The sequence below is a fragment of the Alligator mississippiensis genome, chromosome 11 (genome assembly GCF_030867095.1).
Source record: "Alligator mississippiensis isolate rAllMis1 chromosome 11, rAllMis1, whole genome shotgun sequence".
Taxonomy (NCBI): Eukaryota; Metazoa; Chordata; order Crocodylia; family Alligatoridae; genus Alligator; species Alligator mississippiensis.
Window position 1 is genome coordinate 65377610 of NC_081834.1, and position 11401 is coordinate 65389010.

Consider the following 11401-nt stretch of genomic DNA (forward strand, 5'->3'; position numbering starts at 1 on the left):
CGTAGCTGGGGAGGTCTGCAAAATAAATCTGGGGTCATGCAAGCACAAAAGCAGTTGTGTCAGCATAAATGGGAAATATTGCTTCATCCACACATACCCTAAGTCACTTAAGGGCTCTGGCCATCTAGGTGAGATCACATCCACCAGAAACATAGTGCGACCCAATGCATGACTGGGCAGTGAATATCAAGGGCTATAGGCTATACAGGAGGGACAGGACAGGGAGGAAAGGTTGGGGTGTGGCGCTCTACATCAAGGAGGAATACACATCCTCATCTAGTAGCACAAGGTCAGATGAGGGGCACACTGAAGTGCTCTGGGTTAGAATACAAGGGAGTCTAGGGGAAAGGGACTTAATGGTGGAGGCCTACTACAGACCACCCGACCAAGGGGAAGAGCTAGACTAGGAATTTTTAAATCAGCTCCCAGAAGTAGTTAGGTCAAAAGATGTGGTCATCATGGGTGACCTGAACTTTCCAGATATCTGCTGGGAAGAGCAGTCAACCAGGTCTGACCACTCACGTAGGTTCCTATCCGAGATACAGGACCTCCATCTAACCCAGGAGGTGCACAGACCCACCAGGGGAGATGCCTTGTTGGATCTGGTCCTGGCCATGGGCAACGATCTCGTGAGGGGTCTGTGGGTGCTTGACCACCTGGGCGATGTGGTGAGCATGTTTGTTATTACCCTGAAATAGAATAGTTTTCTGATAGCATACTGTTAGGTTAACAATAATTTGGATTATTAAGAAGTATTAGCTTTACAGCTGAATACAAAGCGTGACCTGTGGCCTAGCAATGCAGCTGACCACAAGGCAGAATGATAGCTAAGCCTTTGCTTGTGTCAAGTAATCATTTTAACTGTATGAAGCATTTTCTGAGTTAAAAAGTGGATCTGTGTCTGTGTGCTGAAAAATCAGCTACAGCAAGAAGTAAGATAAGACAGGGAAGCCATTGTTCTGGGTGCAGTGGTTGTGTCCTTGAGAAGTATCTACTACTGTGTAAGGTTTTGCTAACATATTATAATGTTACTGTTACTTAACTTTTAGCTTTTAAAAAGTGCTAGTTCAGCTTAATAGAAATATGCTGTTACAAAGAATTATAAAGCACCGCCCAAGTATTGCTTTTGTTAACCCTGTAAGTCTTGCCTTATTGTAATAAGTATAAAAGATCGCCTCACCCTTGAGGGGGGGCCATTTTGCCTTTTGCTGGCTTTATGGTCTTTGCTCAAGCAAATAAACAGCTGTCTTTCTTTACCCGCGTTGTCTGTCTATTAAATTACAGCTAGACAATGAACCTTAGGGAGGTTTCTCCCACCACAGTGACAGCGATCATCGCCTGCTGGAATTCACCATCCAGCACAAGGTGGCAAAAGCCTGGAGCAAGGCAGCAGCCCTGGACTTCAGAAGGGTGGATTTCAATGAGGTAAGAAGAATAAATGGAGAAGTACTGAGGTCCTGGAGGGGAGGGGAGTTGGGTGTCCAAGAAGAGTGGTCGTTCCTTAAGAAGACGATCTTCCATGCCTAAAGGGAGGTAATCTCAACAAGGATCAAAGGGATCAAGAGAGTGCAAAAGCAGCCATGGCTCACCAAAAGCATACGGGAACATCTCCTAGCTAAAAGAGAGGCCAATGGAAGGGAGGGGCCATCACCAGGGAGGACTACACCTCGGTTGCTCGGGGCTGCAGGGGGCGGTCAGGAAGGCCAAGGTAGAGATGAGACTGGGACTAGCGACCTGAATCAAGGACAACAAGAAGTTCTTTGTTAAATACATAGTGGGTAAAAGAAGGTACCGGGTAACGTGGGGCCTCTGCAAGACACGCTAGGAAATCTGGTTGTTGCACCAGACAACAAGGCTAACCTATTTAATGATTTCTTTGCCTCCATGTTCCTGAGCAGGAACCAGATCAGCCCATCCACCGGTACCCCCTCAGGCCCCAGGGGAGGTGCACCCAGGCCTAGGGTCAGAGAGGACCTAGTCAGGGAACTTCTGGAGGGATTGCACATATTTAAATCAGCTGGTCCTGATGACCTCCACCCCAGAGTGCTGAGGGAATTAGCAGAGGTCATGGCAGGACCCCTGGCACAGCTTTATGAGCACTTGCAGTGCTCTGGTGTGGTGCCAGAGGACTGGAAAAGGTCCAATATGATTCCCATTTTCAAAAAAGGGAGAAAGGAGGACCCAGGGAACTATAAGCCAGTTAGTGTTACCTCGATCTTGGGAGAGAATTATCTTGGTGCATGTCTGCAAAGGGCCAGCAGGGGAGGTTATGCTTAGGGACAACCAACGTGGGTTCATTCAAGGCAGGTCCTGTCAGACCAACCTGGTGGCCTTCTATGACCAGGTCACAAAATCCTTAGATGCAGAGGTAGCAGTGGATGTAGTCTTGGTGGATTTTAGGAAGGCCTTCGACACTGTCTTTCACCCCATTCTCATTAAAAAACTAGGGGACTGTGGTGTCGACACCTACACAGTCAAATGGGTCACTAACTGGCTGGGGGGCCAAACTCGGAGAGTGGTGGTGGATGGGTCATTTTCGACCTGGAGGGATGTGGGCAGTTGGGTCCCCCAGGGCTCGGTCCTCAGGTCCGCCCTGTTCAACATCTTCATCTGTGACTTGGACAAGGGGGTAAAAAGCACCCTATTCAAATTTGCTGATGACACAAAGATGTGGGGGGATGTGGGCACGCTAGAAGAGAGGAATAGGCTGCAGTTGTACCAAGACAGGTTACAGGGGTGGGCAGATGAGAACAGGATGGGTTTCAACACTGACAAGTGCAAGGTGCTGCACCTGGGGAGGAAGAACCAGCAGCAGACCTACAGGCTGGGGAACTGCATTCTCGTCAGTGCAGAGGCAGAAAAGGATCCTGAAGTCATTACTGATGCCAAAATGAACATGGGCTGACAGTGTGGGGACGCGGTCAGGAAGGCCAACCACGCCTTGTCATGCATCCACAGATGCATCTTGAGCAGGTCCAAGGAGGTGATCCTCCCCCTCTACGTGACACTGGTCAGGACGCAGGTGGAGTACTGCGTCCAGTTCTGGGCGCCGCACTTCAGGAGGGATGTGGACAGCATCAAGAGGGTTCAGAGAGGGCACCCATATGATCCGGGGAGAGCAGGGCAGGCCAAACAAGGACAGGCTATGGGACCTGAACCTGTTCAGCCTCCACAAGAGAAGATCTAGTGGCCATTTAGAAACTAGTCAGGGGGGACCAGCAGGCATTGGGGGAGTCCCTGTTCCCTCAAGCACTACCAGGAGTGACTAGAAATAACGGTCACAAGCTGGCAGAGGGTAGATTCAGGCTACACATCAGGAGGTGCTACTTCACTGTCAGGGCAGCTAGGACCTGGAACCAACTTCCAAGAGAAGTGGTGCTGGCTCCTACCCTGGGGGTCTTTAAGAGGAGGTTAGATGAACACCTTGCTGGGGTTGTTTGACCCCTGTACTTTTTCCTGCCATGGCAGGGGGTTGGACTTGATCTGCTCAGGTCCCTTCTGACCCTACCTACTATGAAACTATGATTAGATCTTAAATGACCAGCAAGAGGAGTATCAGTTACCTGAGCTGCAGTCACATTAAAGACTGGCTCCTGTGCTGATGTGAACACTACTTAAGTCATCTAATTGCTGGCTGTGACTGGTGAGGCTTTAAGGACTGGAGATTCAGAGAGGTGCCTGGGCTACCACTCAGATACCTTAACAAACAAGATAAGTTTCAGCATCCTTTAACTCACACAAGCGTGTGTGCATGTGCACACACACACACACATTCACTTTCTGGTTATACAGGACATTGGTCCCTATATCTATATTCATTATTGAGAGATGCTTTTTGTTAGAAGTTAGGGTGTTGCTCTGATAATGAATGCAGAGCAGCTCCTTAGCCAACAGTTAGATAGCTACTTCTTGGCATCCAAGTGTCCACTGTAGTGTTTCATGACCTGTGCAAACAGGAGATGAACTGGGTACACAAGTAGCAGAAAAGCTAGCCACTCTTTTCATCTTAATGCTGGTATCACCATGGCCAGCTCCCCCAGAGTCACTGGAGGGGGCTGTGTGTTTCAGGCTGAAGTTCCTAAAATCCTTGCATTGTGGATAATGCTGACAACACAGTGGTCATATTGGTGAACTGTGCATTGGTTCATGATACCTTGAAACATGATAGCCTCTGGGTTTGATTCAATACAGGCTGTGGTGTTCAGGGTACAGGATGGTTGTATGAGTGCCCTTGGTAGCCTTAATGAAGTTCAGAAAGACCTTAATATAAAACCAGATATAACACCCTATGGACTGATGAAGCAAAGAAAATACAGTTAGCACTCTGTGGATGGCGCAGCACACTTTCTGAATGGCTGACCCAGCCATGGACTTCCATACCCTCCTTGTGCTGAGAAGGTAACTTTTTTAAATGTTTCCATCTTGTGAAGATCAGGGAGACCCTTTTGAGCATACTTGGTGGGTAAATGGTGGTGGATAGTAGCCAAGCACCTTAGGGGGCCTGAGAGGAGAGTTCAGAGAGAATTCTCTGTGAAGAGGAACGTGGTCTGAAGGACTGAAATGGATGGTCCTACTGAACATACTGTTTAATCAGTGCTGCTTGAGCTCTGCCTCCCACCACTAAAAAGAGATGTTCTGAAAACCACCTGGGAAGAAGTGATGCAAATACATAGGAGGATGTTATATCTCTGATTTTAGGATGAGGTGCATTGCTCACCAGGCTCAGAATACAAAGAACAGCAGGGAGAAGGAAGCTGGTTAGCATCCACTTCTCTACCAAGGAGTGATATAATATATATAGGCATATATTTTGATTTTTAACATTCTTCTTTGTACGGTTTATATTTGTTGTTGTTCATTTTATATTGTGTTTACCATTATAGTAAAAAACACACACAAAAGAAATTTATTATTCACTGAAGAAAATTTGATGACCCACTAGGCATTGCTGGCTTTTACATGTGTATTAGCAAATTGCCCATTAAGAAAGATGTGGGGGGGGGGGGAGGGGGGCAGGGACAGAGCCCCATGTGTGGCCTAGCCCTCCTCACTGCTCCATACATGCCTCAGCTCCACACCCCCTGCCGCTCCATGTCCAGCCCTGCTCTACCATCCAACCCCCACCACTCCAGGTCCAGCCCTGCTCCACCCCCCACATCACACTGTGTTTGGCCCCAGTCCCCATCCCTGTCTCTGGATCCAGCCCCGCTCTACCTGCCTCCCCCATGCCACTCCGAGTTTGGCCCTGCTGTACCCCCTTATAATTTACCATGACAGCCCTTGGCCAAATATTTAGGGTTTTTTGTTTTTTTTTTATCTAGCCCATGCCTTCTGGTGCCTTGTGAGCTGAGAGCTGGCCAGCTGTGTCGATCCTTAAAGATACCGGGGTCTCTCACCTGCCACATCTTTGAGGTGAAATAGATAAAGGGAGAAAGATATTATCTCTGCCTTCATCAGCCTCTTAATGACCACACACAGCATTATCAGACCTGGGGATCTGCCTCCCTTATACTCTGCCTAGCAACAACCTGATGGTGCATGGTTACTTCCAGTAAGTTTGGTCCCAACCAGTTCAGTTCAATAACCCTTCTCACAATATCAGCAATCAGGACTGAAATTATCTGAATTCTACTTAAAATGTCTATGTAAAGCCCGTCTGCTCCTTATAGTCCTTAATTCCACACAAGCCTCCCTTGTCTGGGTATGTCAGGGTTTGGGCACACTGGACAGTGTGCTATCCAGCCTTCCTACTCATAGTTTTACAGCTTTCTTTATCTATTTTTGTCATCTAGGTTTGTTGCTGCTCCAATTCCAATCCTCAGCATCCAGCTCCCATTGCTGCTGCTCTAGTGAGTATGCTGGGTCCTCTTGGTGTCTCTAGTGGACAACTGTCCTGAATCAGGCTTCCACCAGTTGCCCCTGCTGGCGCAACCTGTCTTCCAGCACAGCATTTGCCAGTGTGGGGAACTCACTTCCTGTTGTGCTACTCCATGTCTGCTTTAAGCCAGCATTCTGGTTCTAGTGAGTGAATCAGCATCGGCAAGCACTTATAAGACACTCCCACACCAACACCAGATGTTCTTCAACCAGTGCCACCCCCGCAGCCATCTGCAGGTGTGACCATTGCTCTGGTGTCTTGGGTAAGCTTCTTTCAGTGGCAGCTTCTTTCTGCCTGCTAGACCCCCCATTTCTGCTCTGCTCTGCTCTACACCAAGGAACCCCTGGCCTGCATCCAACTTTCAGCCTCCAGCCAGGCAAGTCATGCCTCCCACACCATCCTCCCATCCACCACCATCTCCTGCAGCCCCCGTGTTTGGCGGAGCTGCTGCTGTAAGAGAAGCCAGACCCCAGGATAGGCTAAGCAGTGCAGGCCTTGCATGAGGATGCAACTGGGCTCAGCACCACCCACAGTCTCCCTTTGGGGCACAGCTGCTCTTAGAATATAAAGCCTGCTTGTCATAGATTTTTTCCAGACTACAAATGGTGGGCTTGTACTTGCCCAGATGCATGTGTGCAAAGATTTCACACCTGGGTAACTGCCATGTAGGCATATAAATTAAAATATCTGTTGTCTCCCTGCTTCCCTGGCATTAGCTTGGCAGGGACTTCTGGGAGTGCTCCCCTTAGAGTGCCTGGGTCAAGATGATGGGGAGAGTTCTGGGTCAAGGGAAATTGAGAGTAGGAATCATTTGAGGTAAGGGGGTGGCTACAGGGCTCAGGAAGACGTAGAAAAGATGGATATGTGTCTCAGTGCAAAGAACTGTTAAGACCACCTGTGGCCCATTTCCAAGAGTCATTAGGGATAAGGAGTTATAGCTGTAGAGTCAGGCACTGCAGAATGCACACAGACACCAGAAAAAGAGCAACCCTGCTTCTGGCACCATGAAGGAAACATACCTATTCCACTCTCTGGGAGTGTGAGCCCATATAAGATTCTCAAACAGCTGAAGGGCATAGAACATGGAGATTGAGAGACAGCCTTCCCCAAGTAGTTGATGCACAACAAAGAATACCTCTCATCCTGCACTTTCTAAGTAGCATCTCCAGTATCTGCTTAAAGGGACCTAACCACAGTCATCCAGGATACCTTAAGGGCAAAAAAAGAAGCATACAGGAAGTGGAAGCAGGGGGTAGCTAGCAAGGAGTAGTATGCTTCCTTGGCCTGCACCTGCAGGGAGTCAGTCAGGAAGGCCAAGGCAGCTCTAGAACTCAGGCTAGTGGCAGGGATTAAGGACAATAAAAAATCCTTCTTTAGGTACATTGGGAGCAAAAAGAGGGTGCAGGGTAGCATAGCCTCAGGGATTTAATAAGGACAAGTGCAAGGTGCTGCATCTAGGGAGAAAGAACTGCCATCATACCTATAGGCTGGGGGGCAACCTTCTCAGCACCACTGAGGCAAAAAAAGATCTTGGAATCACCGTTGACTCCAGGATGAACACGAGTCATCAATGTGATGAAGTAGTCGGCAGAGCCAATCGCATCCATAGGTGCCACCACCCGACCATCGCATCCATAGGTGGGGGGGGCCAATCGCATCCATAGGTGCCTCACAAACAGGTCCAGGGAGGTGATTCTCCCCCTATAGGCGGCACTGGTCAGGCCACAGCTGGAGTACTGTGTCCAGTTCTGGATGCCGCAGTTCAAGTGGGATGCAGACAACACCAAGAGGGTCCAAAGAAGAGCCACTCATCTGATTGGAGGCCTGCAGGGAAGGCCCTACAAGGAAAGGCTAAGGGACCTTAACCTCTTCAGCCTTTCCAAGAGAAGGCTGAGAGAGGACCTTGTGGTGGAGTACAAGTTCATAAGGGGAGAGCAACACGAAGTAGGCGATGATCTGTATAACAGGGCACCCCCTGGAACAACAAGGAACAATGGTTATAAGCTACTGGAGAGTAGATTTTGACTGGACATTAGAAAAAAGTTCTTCATGGTCAGGGTTGCCAGGATCTGGAATGGGCTTCCAAGGGAGGTGGTGCTCGCCCCATCCTTGGGGGTCTTCAAGAGGAGACAGGACTAGTACCTGGCTGGGATCACATGACCCCAGGTTTGGTAACCCTTTTCTTGCCTGCCAAGGGCAGGGGTCAGACTAGATGGCCCACTCAGGTCCCTTCCAACCCTAGAATCTATAAATCTATGACTGGAGACTTCCCACTTCCATAGAAGTAGTTGAATCAAGTAAGCTGCAATGGAGTGGGCCAGGGAGGAAAAAACAAAGGAAAGGGGTGCTGTGACATCTCCCACACAGCTCAAAATTTGCTTCCCAAAACCTGGAGGTCAGAAACAATTCTGGGGCCTATCATCTGAGGGCATGTGGAGGAGAACAGGGTCATGGTGACCACCCCAATCATTGCTTTAAATCTAGGTAGCACCTGTAGTTGCTTCCTATTCTCAGGAGGGCAAAGTATAGAACAAACTGCTCCAAGCTATCCGATCAGATTAGAAAGCCAGTTTCTCTGTTTCTTGACACTTACCTGTAAACAGCGGGATTTCACTTCTGTAATCCATTGTAGGCAATAGTCTGTCTGTATTTATATTATTGTAGACTGCCCAAATACCCCTCTAAAGTCTGACCCAGAACTCAGTAGCACTGCCTGCCTTCTTTTTTGGCACAAGTTACTCCTGTGGGACTTAATCCTTAGAGGTAAATTTTTGGAAGTACAAAAAATATAAAACAATTATACAATTATAAACTATTCTATTCTGTTCTCAGCCTGTGTAGGTTAGTCCTGGCATGGAGGGATTAGCTCCATCCTGGCACTTGAACCTGAATCATTGACTGTGTCTACATGAGATACTAATGTGCATTTGACACTGCATTTATTTATTACTTGTATAAACAAGTACTAAATACATGTCCAGTAACCTGAGTTACTATGCAGTCACACTGGCAAGTGCCTTTTTTGTGATGCTGTGGCAGATTATCCTAATATGGCACCCAGTGCAGTAGCATTGCATCATGATTTTTGCCATGTGGTGTTAATGAGCAGTAATATTAGGCTACTGTGCAGTCAGCCTCTCATGTAGATGAGCCCACTGTGCAGCAAAGTACCCATTATTTATGTGGCCAAAAATTTTTTAAAGTAGGTAGGCCAGTAGGCTGGGAAAGTAAAACCTTGTTTTTTAATTGCTTTTATTTGGACTAGTTTTGTATTTTATGTTCAATGTTCCTTAGAGAAAGCTCAGAAAAACCCATTAAACAGAGTCCAGAACCCATATATCTGTGAGTGAGTATGCAAATGGGGAGGCTGCAGTAGGAAGTCCTGGAAATGAAATTCAGGACTCTTTGATCCATTCCCATGTTTCTCATTGGACCCATTGAGTGCGTCCAGATGAGCGTGCACATGCCTCTTGCCCTGCCTCAGACCCTTTTGAGGTGGGGCAACAGCCACGTGCAGGAATGAAAACATGTTCCCTACACTGCAAACTTGCAGTGCGGGGAGAAAATTAGACCTCTGGATACCCAGGGGTCTAAAAAAATTGAAGTTTAAGACAGCGGGGCAAGGCACAGTCCCGGACCATGCCCTGAGGTAATCAGAGGCTGGGTCCTCCACAGAGACACCCTGGTTGCCAGAGTGTCTATGATTGGCCCCTCACCCTGGTGCTGAAACCCTGGTCTGTGATTGGCCCCTCACCCTGGTGCTGAAACCCTGGTCTGTGATTGGCCCCTCACCCTGGTGCATGCAGCAGGCAAGGCTGCATGCTTCAGCACCAGGGCTCCAGTGCCGGTGACTAAGGGGTCAGGGAGGCTGGAGGAGTGGGGAGGGGACCATGGGGGGCCCCCCATCAACTCCACCCACTCCCCCAGCCCCCCGACCCTTGCTGTGGCTGGCCCCTCCCCCTGCCAGCACCCTGGAGGACCCAACCCCTGCTGTGGCTGGCCCCTCCCCTACCAGCACCCCCAAGGCCCCCGGCCCTGGCCGGCCCCTCCCCCCACCAGCCCCGAGGCCCCCGAACCTGGCTGGCCCCTTCCCCTGCCAGCCCCCTGAGGACCCCAACCCCTACCCTGGCTGGCCCCTCCCCTGCCAGCCCCCCCAAGGGCCCCCAACCCCTGCCCTGGCCAGCCCCTCCACCCACCAGCCCTCCCCCCAAGGTCCCAACCCCTGCTCTGGCCGGCCCCAGTCCCCCAACCCCCCCAACCCTCCCCGATCCCTGACCCCACCCCATAGTTAAAAAATCCAAAAACAAAACACAAAACCCGGCACTTATCCACAGTTCGAACTGCCGTCTGGCTGACTGGGGCCCCATCCGCACAGTGCAGGGCAGGGTGACAGCCCCAGCAGCCCCATCCCTGGCCCTCCTGCCCCTCTGCTGTCCTGTGCTGCCCGGAGGGCTCTGCCAGGAGTTCCTGGAGTCCCCCCACCCCTGCTTCTAAGGTAAGCAGAGACTTTTTTTCCCTATTTTTTTCCAGTTTTTTTTCTGGGAGGTTTTTTTTTGTTTTTTTTTTTTTTTAAGTGTGGTGTCTGGGGTTGTGGGGGTAGCCATGGAGGCCTGGGGGTGCAAGTTGGGGGGTGAGGGTTAGTGGGGCAGTCACTGGGGGGACTGCAGCAGCTGGTGTGGGATGGGGCAGCAATTGGGGGGCATGTGGGCCTTGTGGGGGGGGGTTGTGGCCCCTGTTGGGGGGCTGAATTCCTGGTTGGGGGCCAAACCCCTTGTGTGGGGGGCCAAACTCCTGTGGGGACAGAAAAATATGTATTCATGAAACATGTCAGGCACAGCTGGGGAGACCCCTGGGGGCTGGGCCTCTCCTTCCCCCACCCCCCTTGTGGTGGTCTTGGGAGGGGGAGAGGAGGCCTCCAGCTGTGCCCAGGCCTTCCTCCTAACTTTAAGCCCGGAGGGGACCTGCGCCAACTCAGCCATGGGGTGGTCTTCAGGTGGACAGGCAATGGTTGGGGGCGGGGGGGCAGCCACAATGAGGGTATGACTAGGGGCGCAGGGATCCTGCTGCTTCTCTGCACCTGGTTACTGGTGCCCTCCCTGGGACTCCACTGGACTTGATTGAGGGGCGCTGTCCCTTAAGCTCATGGGTGAGCTCATAGTTGTGGCTGGGGTGCCAGGGGGCCTGAGGGGGGTGGGGTACTGGCTGTAAGGGCACCCCTTTTTCCAGTGGGACCCGCAGATGCCCTTCCTGCCTGGCCCATGGGGCAGTCATGATGCGGGTGCCCATGGGCACGGCACCAGAAGCATTGCAGGTCCCCCAGTGTATAGAAAATCCTCACCAGAGACCCCTGAGAAGGAGTTACCAGGCACCCCTCAGCCTCCAACTGCACTCCCGTCACCAGCTGGATCACAACCTGGTAACAGAAAGAGCGCATGTGGGGGAGGCCAGGGTCTCGGCATCCCAGTGAGAGATAACTCTCCCCAGGGTTTGGAGGAGGGGGAGCAGGGCCCAATTGGGGATATA

General features: G+C 50.5%; 1 long non-coding RNA gene across 1 annotated transcript; it reads left to right on the forward strand.

Moving 5' to 3' along the window:
* Window positions 1–1108: 1108 nt before the first annotated feature.
* Window positions 1109–9133, forward strand: LOC109281942 (uncharacterized). The gene is made up of 3 exons (XR_009455780.1): window positions 1109–1425; window positions 5322–5551; window positions 5793–9133. It is a non-coding gene; the product is annotated as an uncharacterized LOC109281942 (long non-coding RNA).
* The last annotated feature ends 2268 nt before the right edge of the window (window positions 9134–11401 follow it).